The following is a 21130-nucleotide window of genomic DNA, read 5'->3' as shown; positions in this document are numbered from 1 at the left end:
GGTCCGTTCAGCACGGACTTGTTTGCATCCAGACTAACGTATCAGGTACCCAGATTCTTCAGCTGGAGACCGGATCCCGTGGCGCTGGCAACGGATGCATTTCTCCAGAACTGGTCGGAGGGGACGCAGTATGCTTTCCCACCCTTCCTGCTGATCCCGAGGGCAATGTCTCAGGTGATCAAGCAACAAGCGGAAGTAGTCATGGTGACCCCTTGGTGGACGTCACAATCATGGTTCCCCAAACTGATGCAGTGGAGTTGCGACCGCCCCAGACTCCTCCCGGAATCGGAGACGCTATTGCTGGGCCCTCATCAGGAACAGCATCCCTTGATAATGGAAGGCAGGCTCCGGCTGATGGCTTGGAGGCTTTCAGGGAACAGTGGCAGCTGCCAGGCGTTTCGAGCAGGGCTTGTGATTTCATCAAGCAGGCCTGGGCACCATCCACGCGGAAGCGATACTCCTCGGCCTGGAAGAACTGGATGGATTGGTGCATGGAACGACTCCTGGATCCCGTGGGGGCAGACTTATCCCACGTGCTGAATTTCTTCACGGATAAGGCTTCCGAGGGTTTGGCCTACAGGTCGGTCAATAATTTTAGGTCAGCCATCTCAGCAGGCCATGCTCAGCTGGATGGAAAACCAATAGGTATGCATCCAGTGGTGTGCAAATTGCTTAAAGGAATAAGGGTGGCTAACCCACCGAAAGCCAAATACACGGGGTTGTGGGACGTGTCTTTGGTTTTAGAACTTTTTAACAAATGGCCGATTAACTCACTTTTATCCAGAAAGCAGTTGTCAGCTAAGTTGGCCATGTTACTCTGCTTATCGGCGTGCAGGAGGTCATCGGACGTGCGAGCGCTGGAGCTTACAGGTAGAGTATTTACTCCAGAAGGAGTTTCTTTTTCCATTTCAGGACGCACAAAGACATTATCTCGTCATATTTCTTATAATGCTTTTCAGGAGAACGATAAATTATGTGTTGTAAAATGTTTGAAAACCTATGAGGAATGTACAGCGGCTAATAGACCGCAGGGCTGTTCTCAGTTATTGATTGCCATACAAAAGCCTTTTAAAGCGGTGGCGGCTGCTACCATTGCCAGATGGCTTCGTTATGTTATGAAAGAAGCCGGTGTGGATATCTCCATTTTTGGTGCACATTCAGTCAGAGGAGCCATGGCATCTAAGTCATTTATGTTGGGGTCCAGCATACAAGATATCATGCGTAGTGCAGATTGGTCTTCAGAATCGACCTTCAAGACGTACTATTATAAGCCGGTGGGGGATATTACCTCTGTTGTTTTTAGTAAGCGTTAAACAAGCATAATCGGAAGCCTCCGGTCCTGAAATAGAATCACAAATTTGCTAGCATTCGCGACAAGAATTTGCAATTCTATTAAGGACACGGAGGCGAGGATTATCCCACCCGGCATGTTATGTATAAATGCTTGCCCACCCAATGGTTATGGTGGTTACGGTCTCATATCCTTTATTGCAGGGTCAGATAAGAAGAGTGACTGAAAGTCGACGACTGCAAGGATAATACGCCCGGAAAAGTTGTTTTCTTCCACGTTGGAGGAGTTACCAAGTTATCCAAGTGTTGTTGGAGCTGTTCGCCTTAAAGAAAGAGGAAGATGGCGGCAGGCAGAGGCCTCTTATGGACTGAGGGGGCGTGCCTTTGGGCTAGTCATGATGGGATGTGTAGTTGTTTAACGTGTTTACTATGAAAAGCAAGCATTTTCATTGGCTGCTGTGAGCTTCAATAAAGATGGAGAAGCATAATCCTCGCCTCCGTGTCCTTAATAGAATTGCAAATTCTTGTCGCGAATGCTAGCAAATTTGTGATTCATCTTCACAAATGCAAAAATCGCTATACTAGAAATCGCTATATTGCAAAGAATCGCATTTAAGTAATCTCAATTAGAGATTCTTTAAATGCTATTCATGAACCTTTTTGAAATTGCGAATTCGCAATCTGGGGCCGCTATTTACCGCGAAGTGTAACTTCGTGGTAAATAGCGAAAACTTAGAAAAATGCACTTTAGTGCATTTTTCTAAGTTGTATGTTACACACACACGTCCTTTGGACATGTGTGTGCGCAACATCAGTCTACATTTTCATTTCAGGGGTGCTACAGGGTGTCCTTTGGACACCCCTGGCACCCTTGAAATCGCTTCCTTATTTGCGATTAGCAATTTGCTAATCTCAAATAAGGAAGCAGTAGAAATCGCAAATATTATTGCGATTTCTACATGAATCCCGTTTTGTGAGTCTTTAATAGCGATTACTTAATAATCGCTATTTAGGACTCGCAAAACATGACAATGATGAATCTGGGGGTTAATCTCCCCGTGCCTAACAAAAATGAATGTGTCCTCATGTAATGCAACTGGTGCTATGTAAAGCGCTCTGATACCCGATTCGGGTCAAGTTCGCGCTATATAAAACTAAGAAAATATATTAGGGTCCGTGGGAGGGGTCCCCTCCCCAGGCAACTCAAGGATGGTCTCAGGAGACCTAGGGTAGGGAGACGCTTCCTCTTGTCCCAATTGCGAGGAGACCATTCAGAGACACTGCGGGACACCCATTGCCCAGCATTTTAGCGTCCCCACAGTTTTAACTTTTAGCCCACAAGCAATTCTCACACCTATCAGGCTGAAGGTGTGAGCGTTGCTTGTGGGCTGAAAGTTAAAACTGTCGGGGTGCTAAAATGCTGGACAATGGCCCTCCCGCAGTGTCTCTGAATGGTCTCCTTGCAAGGGGTACCTTATGTAAATTAGAGGGGCCTCACACATTGATTTTTGGCCCAGGGCCCCGCAAATCCTAGAACCGGCCCTGGTCATAGGGACACCCCTTTTTCGTTCCTGAACTGGACCTTTATACACAGTGCATTCTGCGAGTTGTAGCCGGGGTTCATTTTAATTGAGCAAATTGGACCAATACACCTGATAACACTGACATGTAAAAGCAAAGTCCAGGGATGGCAGTGCGGTGTCTTGGCCAAATGAGGCTATCTGGGCACGATGAACATGGGGCAAACAACGTGGCACTAGTGATGCCAAGGGGCGTCTGCTTGACCTACTCTATTGATTAATGGTGGTGAACTGGGTTTGGAGTTATGATTTTACAAAAAGCAGTTCTTTAGGCATTGTGCAATACAGTCAGTGCCACCCATTGTGACAGTTTCTGATTCAGTCTTAGTTTAAAACATTTGCCACATAATCTTCAATCCTCGTCATCGGTTACAGAAGTTTAACTAAAACAATGTTGTTTCTGATTCAAATAAATCAAAACCTATTAAAAAAAAGTACACGAGGTTCAACTGCAGAGCTTGTCACCTTCTAAAAGTTCAGTACTCACTTATCAGCTGCGGATTGCTGTATATAGGAAATTAAATTTTTTCCCAAATAGTGTAAACATTGCCAACGGTTGAAGAGACATAGGGCTTTTATAAACAGAAGTAAACAAAAAACGTAAATATATAATAATCATTTACAAAAGGTGGAAATATGTTTTCCTTTGTGATGAAAAAAAGTTTTGTTTGACTAGTCACACTTTTTTTTGTTTTTACATCACAAATAATTGGCCTAAATCACGGAGGGAATTATGACCCTCTGGGCCGGTCACCCCACGCACCGCGCACACTTCCCGTGAGTGAGCCCAGGCTGCCCCCGATCCCGCCGAGTGCCGCCGCTGCCCACAGCTGTGCTCCTGATCCTTGACCGTTTGTATTTTGTATCTTGCCTCTGTTGCATTTGTATTTTGTATTTTGCCTCTTTTTTTTCGTCGATTGTTTCCCAGCGTTATTGTGTGTTGCCCCACTTGTTGTGCCCAGCCCCTGCCGCGTTTCCCACCCTCTCCCGCCGATGCTCCCCTGCGGCCCCGCCCCCTTCTTTCTCTGTGTCCCTTCCCATTCGCCGGTAACACATGATCCTCTTGATCCTGCCAATTTTTAATCGCCTTTACACGTAGAGCAGTCTCTTTACGCTGTGCGAGGCAGCGTTTCCATTCCCCGGGTTTTCTTAGTCGCTCCTCCAAAAAAAGATCGTTAAACAGTTGGGTGAGTAAACTAATTTGTGTGCAATCCAGTTGCCTTAGGTTCTTATCATTTGATTTTTAGAATCCTATCAGCAGAAAATTTCCCTGAAATAAGCGTATCATTTCTACCGGGGGAATCCATGACCCATTTCTTAAAAAATCCCCGATTTTAGCAAACCCGGCCTGCCCCAAATTGTCAAGTGTATCCGACCCTATTCTGATTCCTAGAAACGAAAATGCACTAATCAAGGGGGTATTTAAATTCAAATAAGAAAGAGAGTATCTTTTTAACATGGCGCAACGTTTCTTAAAGAACCAAGTCAGTATCTTGTACCGTACAAATTTGGGAGATTTTATTACCAAGAGGGGAGAGGGTATCTGAATTTCAAGGCAAATTAAATCAAAGAAAAAATTTATGAATAGATTCTGGCTGACAGTTTTATTCCTAAACCTTGCTAGGTATTGTGCAAAGTATGCGTTGTAGTAGTCCCTAAGATTAGAGAGGGATAGGCCTTCTTGCTCTGTATCCTCATATAGATTTCCCATTGAAATACGTGGCGTCTTTTTGGCCCATATAAAAGCTGAAAACAAGGATTCTATCTTAGAAAAAAAGCACCTGATAAATAGCAGGGAATGGTTGAAAACAAAAAATTAAATAAGGGTAAAATGGACATTTTAATTAAGGCGACCCTCCCAAGAATCGAGAGTGGGAAAGGATTCCACCGTGTGAACATTGAACAAACTTTCTAGAGAAGGGGATCAAAGTTGAGTATATACAGATCCTGCACAGAAGCCGAAAAAAAGACTCCGAGATATCTTTTGGGTTTATTGTGAATACCACGGGCAATATCCGAATGGAGTTCCGGGTCTATACCACCGCACACCAAAATTTCCGTTTTCTTTTTATTGATCCGGTACCCCCACAGAGCCTCAAATTCCTCAAAAATCTGAAGAGCATGAGTTTGAGACTGCATATCCGGTTTGATTAACAACATAATATCGTCTGAATAAAACTTTATTTTGGACAGACGAGTTACAGGTGGAGAAATATTAATACAGTTCCGAATTGCTGCTGCCAACGGTTCAATAAAAAAAAGCAAAGAGGACCGGTGACAAAGGGCACCCTTGCCTCGTGCCCCGCTTAACTGACACCGAGCCCGCCAACGCTGAATTTACTCGAGGGGGTGGGCTGGAACAAAGAGCTTGATTTTAAGGTCTGAAGACAGTGCTCCTATCATTAGACAAGGATTCAACAAAGGGGCTTATGTTCCTAAGGAAAGAATGCAGGTTCTCTGAAATAGTAGAGAGTGCCTGGACCGGGATCATGGGTACAGCCAACAAAACGGTCTCATGTTGCCCTCACTTTACTTTGTACCATGTCTGACAAAAGTGCAGCAACACTCCACAAGTTACGATATCAATCACACAAAACCAAAACAGTCCCCACAGAGCCCATGCTGCATTCCCTTACCCTTCCAATTGAAGACATGAACACATCGCACTCAGGGGGCCACTTACTGGACCTAGTTTGTACTCATTTTGATTTGTCTATTAGAGAACCAGAACAAGTTACCTGGTCTGATCATTATCCGATCAGGTTTTCGTGGTCCATGGGGAAGTCTCCTTGTACTTCTGGCGTACTTTCTGGCACCCGCCCCCAGAAGATTAATCTTCCGGCGTTCTCTGAAGCTCTGCTTCAGGCCAGACCGGCACTTGCTCTTGATCTTGCTGGTGCGGTGGACAGCTTTAACTCCTGGATTAGCCGAGGGGTTAGCTACAATGCCAAACCAGCTTCTAGTGGTAAACAGTGTTTCCCACCTTTGAAGCCTTGGTTTTCAAATGCCCAAAAGAGCTGAAACTGGGCTGTAAAAAAATTGGAGCACAGCTGGCGTCAGGAGTATTGCCTCCCTGCGCTCCGTACAGCCCAGAGGGAATACTACACTGCTATTAGGAAAGCGAAGAGTAACTACTATGCTGGGCGGATTACCAGAGCTAATAACAGTAAGGAGAATGTCTCTATTGTTAAAAGCTTTTTATCTCCCTGTACGGAGCAAAGGAGGTTGCCAGCTTCTGCACAATGGTGTGAGGACCTGTCTTCCTTTTTTATCGAGAAAATAGCAAAGATTCAGGATAGCTTGGGAATTCTCTCCCTTGAACAGAGGAGTGCTCGTTTGGCACCCCCTCTGATTTCTAGTCCACCCACCCCCCTGTTTATGCAATTTCTGCCTGTGGCTGAGCCTGATATTTTAGCTATTCTGAAATCTTTGAAATCAGGCTCACCTACTGATCCGTGTCCGGCCTGAGTTTTAGCTGGGGTAGCAGAGGTGGCTTGCTCAGAGGTAGCGGAGATTATCAATCTCTCCGTTCAGACTGCCACCGTTCCTGCGAGCTGGAAGCAGGCTATACTTTTACCCCTTCTTAAAAAACCTTCACTAGATCCCTCTGTTCCATCAAATTATCGTCCCATCTCTCTTTTGTCAGCTTTGGCAAAAGCCTGTGAGAAGGTGGTATTCCGGCAGCTTGAGGCCTTCGTGGAAACATCTAGTGCTCTGCACCCTGCTCAATCCGGGTTTAGAGCCTCCTATAGTACGGAGACTGCGCTGGTGGAAATGACTGAGGTGATCAGGGAGTGCCTAGATGGAGGCGGCAGGGCGGCTCTGATTTTGTTGGACCTCTCTGCCGCCTTCGATACGGTGCCCCACCAACTTCTTCTTGCCCGGCTGTCAACTATTGGCATTGCCAGTCCTGCATTGGAGTGGATAGAATCCTTTCTGGACAACCGTACTCAGCAGGTCTGGGTGCCTCCCCACTCATCCTCCGTGAGGAAACTTTCAACGGGAGTGCCTCAGGGCTCCACGTTGAGCCCCCTGCTATTCAATATATATCTGACCGCCCTGATTTTTTTAGCGGAGGAACTGGGTGAAAAAATTATAGCCTACGCGGATGACACCCAGCTGCTATTTACTTGGAGGGGTTCTGATCTGGATATCAAGGTCGCTCAGATTTGCCTTTCATCTGTTTTCCACTGGCTTGCACATGCCCAACTTAAGTGCAATGAGGAAAAGTCGGAGGCACTCCTGTATGGCCAGTTCCCCCCCTGTCTTCAGAGAATCCCTGTGGCCTCCTAATGTTCCATGCCCCAGCTCTTTGGGTGACCCGGCAAAGAACTTGGGGGTTTGGTTTGGGGAAGATCTACGGTTTGCAGAACACATTAAAAGACTTACTGGAGTCTGCTTCGGGACCCTCAAGGACTTACGAAGGTTCTTTCCCCTGCTTCCGAGAGAGGCTAAAGAAATGGTAGCGCATGCCCTCATCCTCTCCCGCCTCGATTATGCCAATGCACGGTTCACTGGCATTCCAGGCGATCTGGTTAAGAAACTTCAAATCATACAGAATGCCGTGGCCAGGCTCCTGTTTGACATCTCTTGGAGATCTAGTATCCGGCAGCATTTGCGTGATCTGCATTGGCTACCTGTGGCCCAGCGGGTGCAATTCAAGGCCCTTATTCTATCTCACAGGGCCATTCATGGCCAAGGGCTGGCGTATCTTAGGAGGTGTTTTGTTCTGTAAACGCCAAGTCGCTCTTTACGATCTGCCACTCAGCGGCGACTGGTCATCCCGCGGTTTTGTAGGGTGCGCTTGGGAGGCCAGTCACTCTCTGTCAAAGCAGCAGCAGCCTGGAAAGCCCACCCCGTGGAGCTACAGCATACACAGGACTTTTGCCTTTTTAAAAAAAAATTTTAAACTCATCTATTTAAACTGGTCTTTTAATTTTCCTGCCCGTTCTTCCACAGCCCGCGACAGGACACTCTAGAGTATTAGAGCACGATACAAATCTTTTTATAACTTTACATTGTAGGCTCAAGCCTCCTAGCTCACTCACTTTCACTCCACTACCTGGAGTGGTACAGCAACATAATGAAAGAACATAACTTTATTCAGGATGCTTAACACCTCCCAAATAGGCCGCTCAGAACCAACATCCTTTCAACTGAATAAGTCCAACAAGGTTGCACGCTACCCGTCCACAAAGCATTTCTGCATATCAAGAGTGGTACAAACCCTAAAAATGAAACTACACAAAAAAACACGATACTTTAATCAGCACAGGTCTTAATAAACAATGGACTGTTATAGATTCAGACTTTCTCATTAAATTGTATTCCATGCTCTAAGGTTTACCATGTATAGGGTGCCTTCCTCTGGTATATAAAGCTTTCCTTCTGCCTCGAACGCATCAATAGTGTTCAATAGTATTGAGTGGTCATATCTGTTCATGATTCTTCGCAAGATGGGATTTGGTCCCATTTTCTGCAGCTAAGGCTACTGTATACGACACCCATGGCCAGGTTGAGGGTCAACGGGGACTGTTGAGACCCTTTCAATTGCAGACGGTGGAACTAGACAGGGTTGCCCCCTGTCTCCATTACTATTTGCCCTTGCGCTGGAGCCGTTGGCGCACTGGCTCAGAAGGGATCCAATGATATGGGGTATAGAGGTACAGGGCCGGTGGGAAGAGCGAATTTCGCTCAATGTGGACGTTATAGTCCTATATCTAGCAAGACCATATCACTGGATGGCGGGGTGCTCCACATCTACGAGTTGTTTGGGAGCTACTCGGGCTACAACATCAATTGGTCTTAGTCCGGGATCTTCCCTTTATCGGGTCCTCCACCTAGGCTGCCAATGAAATGTGCCACTCCTGTTGTAGGGGAAGGCTTCCAGTACTTGGGCATCTACGTCACACAAAGGCAGAAGACGTTCCTATTGGAAAACCTCGAGCCCCAGATAGACCGACTACGCACTGACATTCGTCATTGTTGTACATTCCCATTGTCTCTTATGGGTAGGGTGGCCCTCTATAAAATGATGGCTCTGCCGCGCCTCCTGTACGTTCTCCAAAATACCCCATATCCTGTTCCACCAACAGTTTTTAAGAGGGTGGCCATGAAGCCAGAACACTAGTATGGCTACGTGGTTCTCCCAGAATCGCACTACATAAATTACAAAAGGGAGTCTATGATGGCGGCCTGGCGGTCCCTGACATCAAATTATATGACTGGGCTTTGCAATTATTGGTCATTAATGACTGGGTATACATGGACACCAACGAGCCGGCCTACAGAGCAGATAGAGCATCCATGCCGCAAGGGAACTGTGAGCCGCTCTTGTATGCTCAGAAAAAGAGTGAGGAGTGGCCAGTACACACTGGAGTGGTGGTAGAGTGTTGGAGGGAAGCTAATAGATTCCTCAGCTGGAAGGATAAATAGACAGGCTGGTCCCCACTATGGGTGGGTGACCCATTGAAAGAGGTGACTAACCTGACGGGCTTCAAAGGGTAGAAACTGATAGGCATCGTGTATCTGGGAGACGAGTGCAGGGGGGAGGCTCCCCTTACATTCGAGGACTTGCAGCAGGAATACAACTTGAACCAGACGCAGAGGTATCATTACCTTAGATTAATGCATGCACTATGAAGCCACATCCCATGGGGTACCCCAGTCCCGGATCACTCGCCTCTGCAAGATAGGCTGCTACTCGATTCCATCCCTGAAAAAGCGACAACGACAATTTACTCCATACTAATAAATAACACCAGAGCCCCCGTTGACCCTGCGAGGGGGCGTTTGCGGACGACCTGGGAAATATGGAGGATAAGGAATGGCAGGAGGCAATATAGAGTCCAAGGGAAATCACAGTCTATTCAAGATTTAGATGAAAACAACTTAAGATACTACACCGCACCTACCACCCGCGTATGCACTTGTATAAATGCGGTAGGGTGCCGGCGGTGCTGTGTGTAAGAGGTTGTCAGCAGGAAGTAACTTTCTTCAATATTTTGTAGGAGTGTACCGACATTACCCGTTTCTGGTAGAAAGTAACAGACGTTATGTCTGAGGTGACAGGGGTGGAGGTTCCAATTAATGCTAAATGGCTCCTCCTAATGATTAGAAGTGATGGCCGACACACGTGGGCATAGGGCTAGCTCTGCGGCTGGGAATGCCAAGCGGAACATTGCCAGGGGGTGGGGTGCATTCTTGCCACCAATAGTGGGGGAGTGGGAAAAAGATCTCGACTGGTGCCAGCGAGCAGAGGAAACGGTGTATAGGAGCAGAGGTTGTGTTAAAAAAAATGGGAGAAGACATGGTTACCATGGAAGCGATATAGAGCGACATAGGGTGGGGAGTGATATGTATCATCCATGTCAGGGTGTAATAGGGATGGCAAGGTAGGCCCCTGATTTAAGCTTATTCCTTGTGAAAATGTTTTTGCTGTATAAGCGTGTATCGGAAACCGCCAGTGATCTACAGTCTCTTCCCTCTCTCACAGATAATGGTTGTAATATTGAAGCCTTATGTACGAGCATAAGTGATTCATGTACGTAATGGTCTATTGAGCAAATTTAATAAAAGGAGTTAAAAAATAAAATAAAAATAAAAATAAAAAAGAACATAGCGAACACCTTTCGATAAAAAGCTAACATTACAGAAATTAACTAAAACACAGCAGTTAGCGGTACTGATAGCACTTCTTAAGGTGGGGGAGGGGTATGGTTAGCGCTTGTTAAGGTGAGGGAGGGGTATTAAAGAGTATCACAAATCTTTAATACCAGTTTTTCTGATGTGTTGTTCTTCACTAAAAGATGACAGTGTTACGCAGTGACGGGTAAATGCGTCTCAAAATTGATCCAGGACCAACCACCTAAAAGGCTGTTTGCTGCACCCTGAGCAGGCGGAAGAGGGATGGTGAAGGTATGTAAACCTGCGCCACCTTACTGGAACTCACTTTTGGATTCCAGAGAGGGAGCGCAAATCCCTAGGCGAGTTCCTGTAAGGCAACGGAGGTTTACATGCCCCAGCCATCTCCCTTCCTCCTGCCCAGCATGCAGCAAGCAGCCTTTTAAGTGGATGGTCCTGATCCAAGATAGGCGAGAATCCTTGCTGCACCTGGGGCAACCTGTATTTCTGGCTGTTACCAGTTTCTTGTCCGCGAACATCTGAGATCCCCCCCCCCCCCAGTGAACCTCTGCTAGTACTCTGCTCCTTTGATCTCTCCTGTGGGAAAAGGATCGGGCCACATGTGGAGGAGTGTCAGAGTTGTATCATGTTGTATAACAAAAGTAACTACTTATAAACAACAAAAACGCAACAGATGCCAAAACGTCAATGCGACAAGCTTCAAAATACTATATCTTGATGTAGAGGAAGACAAAGTAACAGTGTTGACTATAAGAACACATCCACCCCACAGAGAAACTAATGGGGCAGTGGTCTGGCCTTTGTGATACACGCTATTTCAGAAAACAAGTGGTGCCCATATCAAGTCCAAAACCGCCATCCATCAAGGTTGGCCTTCGTGCAGTCGGTTTACCAGTGGCCGGTCCTGCTCTTCGAGGAGTGGAAAAAGGAAAAATAAAATGATAACTTATTATCATTTTTTTTCTACAGTTTACGGGTCGGGGCAGGGCAAGGATGTCATCACAGCCAGCAATGGGAGGAGTATTGGGCACCTTAAGAGCGCATGATGGTTCGGCCGGCTGTCTTGGGCCGGCCAACCTGTCATGCACACTTTGCATGTTATCTCACCCAGGCTGCATTGCAGCCTGGGTGAGAGAACATGCCCAGGTCCCAGTCCCTCTATAAGCACCGAACCAAGGTGCTCAGGCCAATCACTACGCTGCTGTAAGGCAGCCATGTGATTGGTCAGGGGAGCCTGAGCTTCCGGGAGCCAGGATCCGAGGGAGAACGGAGGAGAGACAGCTGCTGACGTTCCAAAGGTAAGTCTTCCTTTATCCTTTCTTGGTTTTTTTTAAACTCCACACCCCATTCTCTAGAAGCGGCCACTGTGGTTTACTGCTCTCAAAATTAAGACAGCCCCAGCCTCTTCAAATCATGTCCATTTGACAACACTGCCACAAATGTCATCCCTTGGCAGTCCCTCAATGGTGGGTTCAGAATACCCTGGATCCAGCACTAACCAAACCCTCTACTATGGAAATTCTAGACATCTGCCATGAAAACAGGCAACATAACATGACTGCTTCCTGAAACTAAGCAGAACACCAACAATGTGAACAAGAGATGTCTTCTGGGAGGAGTACATTCCCCGCAGACTCTTCCACAAATCTCTCCAAAGACAAAGTTCCATCCAAACAGCCTGTTGAGTTACACCACGTGGTAGACTAATTTTACCATTTTTTTTTTTATTTTCTTTTTAAGAGTTTTTATTGAGAACATAAATAGGGCATCTGACAGACAATTGATTCACATATCAAAAAAGAAGGCAATGTAATGCATATGACAACATCAGTACAGTTTGTAGAATACTCCAATCAGTGTTACAAATCCGGCAGTACATTCTCCTAACCCCTCATCCCCCCCCTCTAACAATCAGGATCACTACTTTCATCTGGCCTCGGTGGATCACACAAGTGTCCGCTGTATTCGTTCCAGGCACCCCAGATCCTATCCCATTTTCGGGGGCAACCCCGGTGCAGATACACCACTCTCTCTGCCATCATGGCCGCATCCAAATCAGCGCACCAATCTTTCAATATGGGAACCTCTTGAGCGCCCCAGTATTTGGCGATATTGCGTTTGGCAAACATGTTGCCCAGCGTCACCCAGTCCTGAGCAGGGTGGGTAAGGTCGTTAGGGTCCCAAATATTTAATAAACAGCACCGGGGATCGGACAACACAGATGCATTCACTACCTGCGACATCGTTCTCATAACCTTTGCCCAGTATGGAGCAATTCGAGGGCATTGCCATATGGTGTGGAAGAATGTACCCTCCTCCCCGCACCCCCTCAGGCAAAAGCGGTGTGGGGCGCGTCCTATAGCATGTAGAGTAGTTCTAGTGAAGTACACACGATGAAGTATTTTTAACTGTAACAAGTGAAGCCTAGAGAGTATGGCCACTTCTCTTGGGGAGGATTGCACGGTCTGCCTCATCAAATTCCCCCAAGTCGTCAGACCAATTGTGCTTTAATTTCAGGGTGGGATCTGGTAAATTGTTAACTAGCTTGCGGTATGTAAAAGACGTCGCTTTTTTTTGCATAGGTTCCGTAAGCAGCCTGTCTTCAAGCGGGGTTGATTCTGGCAGGTCAGTATTGGGTGGGATAACTGACTGTAGTGCATGGCGGACCTGCAAATATCTAAATCTTTCATTTGGTGCTAGATCATACTGGGTTTGTAGCTGGTCAAAAGGTATAATTGTACCCATCTTCCATAGGTCGCCTACCTTGGAGATTCCGATCAGGTCCCATCCTTTAAACCCTTTACTGTTGCGAAGTTTGCCCAGTCTGCGTGTGGTCCATAGCGGAGTCATTTGGGTAATCGTGTCTTTGCATTTGAGACGGGTCTGTGCAGTGTACCATATGCCCACCGTGTGTGCCGTTGGGCCCAAGAGGGATGCTGTGCTCTTTCTGTCATACAATACAGAAAGAGTTCCCTCCTCCCCAATCTCGTATCGGTCAGCTTAAAATGCCGGTTCTGTGTGTGATGTGTGTAGCCATTGGTTTATTATTTTCAAATGAGCAACTCAATAGTACAGCTGTATGTCTGGGAGGGTGACGCCTCCGTCATACCAGCTCCTAATCAACTTGCCACGCGAAATTCGCGCCGTCTTGGTGCCCCAAAGTAGACCCGAAACCAGGGTATCAGTTTGTTTAAAATACTTCACCGGAACAGGGAACGGGGTGTTTTCTAAGACATATAACAACCGCGGAAGTGTCATCATCTTGTAGAGGGCCGCCTAACCTAGCAGCGTCAAAGGCAATGTATGCCAGTGCTTGACATCAGATCGGAATCTTTCAAGGGGAGGTTCTAGATTTTTGAGGAGAAAGACTAGAACTAGGCGTTATCCATATCCCCAGGTATTTAAAGGATTCCTCTGTAACCCTTAGGGGGCAGTATGCCGGGAGTTGTGGGGGCGGGCCTTTGAGGACAAATAAGATAGACTTGGCCCAGTTAATAGTATAGCCCGACACCGGTCCGAAAATTCCACAAATATTTAAGAGCGCCATGATAGACCGCTTTGGGGACGTCAGGTATTAAAGGATATCATCCGCATATAGGGAAATGAGGTCCTCCCACGATGCGGTCCAGTGCAGCCCCCGATCAGGTGATCCCATCGGATCCAAGCCGCCAATGGCTCCAAAGTCATAGCAAATAGCAAGGGTGACAATGGGCAGCCCTGGCGTGTGCCCCGTCCCAGTTGAAAATCCCTGGAGATATGACCATTTGCCACCACGTGGGCCAGGGGGCTTGAATATAATAGCTTCACCCAGGCACAGAACTTGGGGCCAAAGCCCCGATGTTCGAGAACTGCAAATAAATAAGTCCATTCCACCATATCGAATGCCATTCGAGCATCTAAGGAAAGGATGATTGCTGGTTCTTGAAGACAGTTGCAAAAACAACAGGTGATGGACAGAATGCAGAACAATGTCATACATTCACCCAAGTACAGAGATCTGGGACTAAATCCATTGTTTTTTTGCTCACCATGCCATTCCAGTTTGAACCCAGTCATATGCAAATCAGTCTTGGCCCTGTGCCCCATGGGAACAGTTCAGCCCGAACTGCCAAGCCTGGTCCTCCCTGGACTGGAAACAAGCAACCAAGGACCGGTTTCGGACTTTCAGCCCTCATCAGCCTGGATAGTTTGATTCCAGTGGCATGGAGAGCACGGGACTCACGTCTGAGAATACCCGCCGCACTCAGGGTGACAATTGCAAAGACAACAGGTGATGGACAGAATGCAGAACAATGTCATACATTCACCCCAGTACAGAGATCTGGGCCTAAATCCATCGGTTTTTTGCTCACCATGCCATTCCATTTTGAACCCAGTCATATGCAAATCAGTCTTGACCCTGTGCCCCATGGGAACAGTCCAGCCCGAACTGCAAAGCCTGGTCCTCCCTGGACTGGAAACAAGCATCCAAGGACCGGTTTCTGGCTTTCAGCCCTCATCAGCCTGGATAGCTTGATTCCAGTGGCATGGAGAGCACGGGACTCACGTCTGAGATTACCCGTCACACTCGGGGTGACAATTGCAAAAACAAAAGGTGATGGACGGAATGCAGAACAATGTCATACATTCACCCCAGTACAGAGATCTGGGCCTAAATCCATCGTTTTTTTGCTCACCATGCCATTCCAGTTTGAACCCAGCCATATGCAAATCAGTCTTGACCCTGTGCCCCATGGGAACAGTCCAGCCCGAACTGCCAAGCCTGGTCCTCCCTGGACTGGAAACAAGCATCCAAGGACCGGTTACGGGCTTTCAGCCCTCATCAGCCTGGATAGCTTGATTCCAGTGGCATGGAGAGCACGGGACTCACGTCTGAGAATACCCGTCACACTCAGGTCGACAATTGCAAAAACAACAGGTGAGGGACAGAATGCAGAACAATGTCATACATTCACCTCAGTACAGAGATCTGGGCCTAAATCCATTGTTTTGTTGCTCACCATGCCATTCCAGTTTGAACCCAGCCATATGCAAATCAGTCTTGACCCTGTGCCCCATGGGAACAGTCCAGCCCGAACTGCCAAGCCTGGTCCTCCCTGGACTGGAAACAAGCATCCAAGGACCGGTTTCGGGTTTTCAGCCCTCATCAGCCTGGATAACTTGATTCCAGTGGCATGGAGTGCACGGGACTCACGTCTGAGAATACCCGTCACACTCGGGGTGACAATTGCAAAAACAACAGGTAGCTTGTTTCCGGTCCAGGGAAGGCATGGCTTGGCAGTTCGGGCTGGACTGTTCCCATGAGGCACAGGGTCAGACTGATTTGCAAATGGCCATGTCTGAACTGGGGTGGCAGAGTGGGCTAAAGAACGGTGATGGATTAAACCCAGATCAGTTGACTGGGGGTGAGTGCTTGTATTGTCAATGCTCCGTCCATCATTTCCTTTGGTTTTTCTTGGTTCTTGAAGACAGGGCATGCGTGCCACAACCGCATGGACTCTCAGTAGGTTAAGTGCAGTGCTCCTATTGGGCATTATACCGGATTGATCCGGATGGATCAACGTTTCGAGGTGTGGGGTTAACCGCACAGCTATCATTTTAGCCAGTATTTTCGCCTCGGCGTTTAGCAGAGAGATTGGCCGGTAAGAGGAGCAGTCATCTGGGGGCTTTACCGGTTTAGGCACCGTAATTATAGTGGCCCTACGTTGGTCATGTGGCAAGACACCAGCCTCCAAGCTATGCCGAAACATGGACAGAAGATACGGGGCAACTGAATTGGTTGTGCGCTTATATAGCTGAATGGGGATGCCATTGGGCCCTCCGGCCTTTCCGGATTGCAAAGAGTGGATGGCAGCTGTAACCTCGTCAACCGTGAAGTCAGCCTCCAAAGTCAGTGCTGCCTGCTCAGTAAGAGTCGGCATTTGAATGTCTTGTATGTACGTACGGGCTACTTCCACTGTCATAGGGGAATTAGAGGTGTATACTTGCTCACAGTAGTAAGCCAAGGTGCACACTATGTCTTCAGGGGCGGTGACTATGGTGCCAGTCGGAGTGCGGAGTTGCGCTATTGTCCTCTGCATTCTATCCCTCCTGTCTAACCATGCCAGGAGCCTGCCTGTCTTATCACCTACCTCGTATATGGTATGCCAAGTGGCTAGGAGCCGCAATTTAACTTGCTCAATCTGATATTCCTTAAGGGCGCTTTGTTTGAGACGCAGGCTTTGCACCGTGTCTGGAGATGGGCTTGGCTCGTGTTGTTCCTGAAGCACTGCTAAGTCAGCCTCTAGGGTATCTAATTCTGTCTTCGCCTCAAGCCTATAGCCCGTTATAGAAGCAATAGCTTGACCCCGAACCACTGTCTTGTATGCCTCCCATAGAATACCCGGGGACTGTACAGAGTGTTCATTGTCCTGAAAGTAGTGCTTCGTAGCCCTCACTATGTCTTTACGAATCTTGGGGACTTGTAAATAACCCGGTTGAATAGGGAAAATACGCTTCCTCGTCTTGACGTGCAATGTGTAGGTCAGGTGTATTGGGGAGTGGTCTGATATGCCTCGAGGGCGTATCTCTACATCGGTTACATGGGGAGGCCTTCTGCAGAAAGGAGAAAATAATCAATACGGGAGAGACTATTATGCACCCCTGATTGATAAGCATTTTACCATTCTTGATAAGTTTACCAGGTGACTCCATGACACCGATGATGCAACACCAGCGGCGGCTCCTCTGCAATGGCAAAGGAGCGCCGCCCCACTGGCTCAGAGTCAGCAGCTGAAAAATAAAAGCAATTTCTATTATGGTTTTCTTTTTCAGCTACTGGCTGAGCAAGTGTGTGTAGGGAGTCGCGAGGCCGGGCAATAGGAGCGAGGAGGTATGAAGTGGTATGTGCACTTCTAAGTGCTCATGTCTGTTTGGCCGGCCTTCTCAGGTCAGCCAAACAGGCATGCGCAGTTAGGTTTCTCCAACCCAGTTGTATTGCACAGTGAGCTTGGACAAACAGGCTAGACTGCCTGAGCGAGCATTGGACCAGCCCGCTCAGGCGAATTCCTGCACTGATCTCATGCTGTTGGTAATAACATGACAGCAGGGCGAGGATTGCACATGCAGTCTCTGATGCTGTCCCAGTGTCTGCTGGGACCAGGAAGCAGAGGAACACCGAGGCGTGAGGCGGCCAGAAACATCAGGTGGCTGACTGAGGAAACACTGACTCCTAGGGCTCCCAGTACAGCTTTTATTAGAGGTACGACAGCTAAACTAATGAGGGATGGAGCGTGAAAACTATCAAATACACCCCGTTCGATTTCCACGCCCTGAGCTTGATAGCTACTTTTGCACAGCACTACATACCACACTTCAGCCGTGTTTAGGCACTGTATGTCAGATGTAACCATAACCCAATTTTTGGGTACCCTGATCAGTTTTTGTTTGCCATTTCTTCCAACCTGTTGTATAAAAAGATTTTGTTTCTGAAGAATTTCTTTCAATTATGTTTAAATATCCCTGTAGTTAAAATACATGTTATTTTGGCAAATAGTCATGTAACATTTATATAGAGCTTACTAAGACTATATGGGGCGATGATGTGCTTGCATACATGCATAGCACATGACAGCATGTAGGTATGGTGCGTGGCTTGAAGGGTTTGCTTTTGCTATGATCCTATGCCGGAAGTGCTTCCATGTTGTGTGTGATGACCAGTTTTCATGTTAAGGGACGTAGCGCTTTTCAGTGAGATAAGTGAGAGAGCCGGGTAGTAATGCAGGTTACGGCTTCCGGTAAGCTGGAAGCTTTGAGTAACTCTGCGGGTCCCTCTTTGGTATTTCTTACGATCCCAGTCCACTAAGCTGGTTTCCACATTGGTCCTATGCGGGCACATGTTGGAGGGAGAGAGGTGGGAGGGGCCAGCCTTGTTGACGTTTGGTGTCCAGGTCTGCGTTCAAGAGAAGAGAGTTTATCTGCACTCCAAATCAGCCTCATTCAGCACCAAGCAACAGCGCGCGCCGCCTCGGACGACACCACTCAACACGTCCCTGAACAATAGAAGCAACAACCATCCTGAGCAGGAAGAGGTTTCCAGAGCAGGCCGGCTGCGCCCGAGCACTGCCAGCGCCGACATGTTATCTACGGCTGCTCCCAATGTGGTTCCAATCAGGGCTAGAATGAATCACACCAGTGTGGGAAACAGGACCCGGGGGCTGTTTCTTTCATTCACAGGGAGGCCGGCCCTGCCGCCGCCTGGACAAAGACACCCCGCCCACCAGACCCCCGGAGCAGGACCACGGGGCTGCAGGGAGGGAGCCGGGAGCAGCACGAGGGGGCGTCTGCAGTCTGAAGTAAAGGAAGGAAGGGGACGCCCTTTGTGTTCACTGGGGGCTGAAAAGCATTAGAAAGCCCCCCGGAACATAACCCGGGAGCGGTGTCTCTTAACAAGTCAAGCTGCAATCACTGAGATTTATAGGCAAATTGTGGTTATGGAAAAAAAAGAAAATAGCATGTTTATTATACACATATCCCAGTATTGAAGGGGGGGAAGGGGGTACTTTCAGTGAACACAAATACACGTGAAAGTGTGCTATCTAAGGGCTCATACATGATTGAGGCTCAAGTATAAAAATCATTGCACAGCGCGTCGCCCCTCGGTTACAGTTCTGTCTCTAGCGCCATGAGGCAACTGAGGCTTCTTGATCCGCTAGATATGACTGAACTAATCCAATAACCTTGAAGAGTTCGTCTCACATGCGGCGATCGTTTTAATGTAGAAGCCCATTGCAAATCATGCGCTTCCATGCGTCCTCGAGGGAATGAAGCGCTATATAATGAAAGAAAAATGCAACGCTTCCAGCAGTACACGTGAGAAGTCTTGCAGCCAACTAAACAACACTGATGCAAAGCCGACCTACGAAAATGACGGCGTGACTTTACGACAACTGACAGGAAAAAAAGTGCACTAACTGACAAGGACACTGAGGAGCTGCGGGCTCGGCTGCAAGTTTGAGTATCCCTTCTGTCGGAGAGCATGGACTGACGCTACTGACGTCGGCAGAACAAGGCCCCCTCCCCCAAAACACACACCTCTTTCCTGAACAGGTGTGGGTGATTCCCGGAGGGCACAGCGCAGCTCGTTACTTTTATTCCAAGAAGACACAGGGGCGAGGGGTGTGCACATGCCTGGCGCGGGGCCCATATATCAGACCCAGGAGGGCCCCAACTAAACAAACCTTCTACATAAGCCCCCGCTTCCCCGGAAACGGGACTACGGCCAGCCACGAGCAGGCAGAGTTCACACTTTAGTGCCACAGAAAAGTGAATAAAGTGGGACGACTTACTAGGGCCACTTTTTTTCAATGCACCCTGTGGTGTCCTGGGCAGGCGTGGACAACCGGTGCCTGCCCCCTCCCTGCCCGGCATGAGGCACTTCTACTAGCAGACGGGAACATACATAAAAAGACCAAAGGGGCCGGGGGCCACACCACATACAGGAGTGCTCCTTTCCATATGTCTAGGACTGATTGAAGAATAAGGGGACGTTAAAGCAGGAAAAGCACAGCCCGCATCACCCATCCCCATGTCCGTGTGTGCGTGAGCACCGTTCAATCCCAGCTGTCTGTATGAGTGTGACACGCAGCGCTGCAAGCCCCGGAGTGCAATGGGGGCTGCATACTACTCAGGCATGGACAAAGGAAACGGGATTGAGGAGTAAAGTTTGGACATATCAAACACTCAGTTCTGTGCTACGGTTTGGATGCCGGTATGAGTTAACTGCAAAGTGAAGGTAAAAAAACACATTAACTATTACTTAATTTTTGGAGTACTTAAGTGTGTATCCACCGGTTGCTCCCACAAGCACTAACCCCCTTTGAGTACGCCCCCAGCACCAGCCCCCATTAACTCACGGTACCCTTCGCTGCTGAGTACAATAAAAAGAGCACTCTCCTGAGACGACAAACTGACCTGACACTGCTCCCCACTGTCTCGAATCACAGCAGAGTGGCACCGGCACTGAGCGGGACCCGGCTGCAGAGTGGCCGCCCCGGCTACAGGAGTTTGGGCTAAGCTGGGAGCCGGCTTCTCCTCTTCCTCCTCCGGTACTCCTGCTGCCTGGGATGGCCACGCCTGGCCGAGGAGCGCTGGAAGGTGGAGCAGCCCGGGGCGGGGATGGACAGCAGCTCAGATCGTCTCCCCCTGCTGGTGACAGCGCGGCTGCACACTTTCTGCCTCTGTTTTGCTTGAAACCAGGGGGTCTCTTTCCCAGGGAGCAAACAGCGCCACCTGCAGGTGCAGACACATTACCACCAGTTTGATAAGCCCAGGCCAAGCCAAGGAGTTTATAATGGAGCTGCAATTGTTATTTTATAGTTTTCGCCTGTAGACCTGAAAAACAACTGTTGATATTTCCAGAAGAATTCTGTTGCAAAAGTACTATCAACATCACAGCTAAAATACGTATTTAAGGCTATCCCAGTAATAGTTGCTGTAAGGCCCATAATATGTTAGTCGAAAGCACGTTATAATTTGGGGCTGGTAGTTTCGCTTTTGTATTAATTTAGCGCAGCTAATAGACGTGATGTGCGCATACTATCAAGGAAGGTAGATATCTAACGAATTACTAGTTGGAT

The 21130-nt window shown here is 48.0% G+C and overlaps 1 protein-coding gene across 4 annotated transcripts in view; it reads right to left on the bottom strand.

Moving 5' to 3' along the window:
- The window catches only part of MYO1B (myosin IB), a 911317-nt gene extending 890657 nt beyond the window's left edge, over positions 1–20660 (bottom strand). For 2 of the 4 annotated variants that reach the window (XM_078680404.1, XM_078680401.1), the window contains exon 1: positions 20462–20640. The gene's annotated coding sequence lies outside the window, so the exon portion shown is untranslated. Of the gene's footprint in view, positions 1–20461 lie in introns of all 4 variants that reach the window. The other 2 variants (XM_078680402.1, XM_078680405.1) reach the window with 2 other exon arrangements.
- Positions 20661–21130: the final 470 nt, after the last annotated feature.

Source organism: Lissotriton helveticus, chromosome 3_1, assembly GCF_964261635.1.
Source record: "Lissotriton helveticus chromosome 3_1, aLisHel1.1, whole genome shotgun sequence".
Lineage (NCBI taxonomy): Eukaryota > Metazoa > Chordata > Amphibia > Caudata > Salamandridae > Lissotriton > Lissotriton helveticus.
Note: the sequence above shows the minus strand (reverse complement) of the source record. Positions and strands in the feature narration are given on the sequence as shown.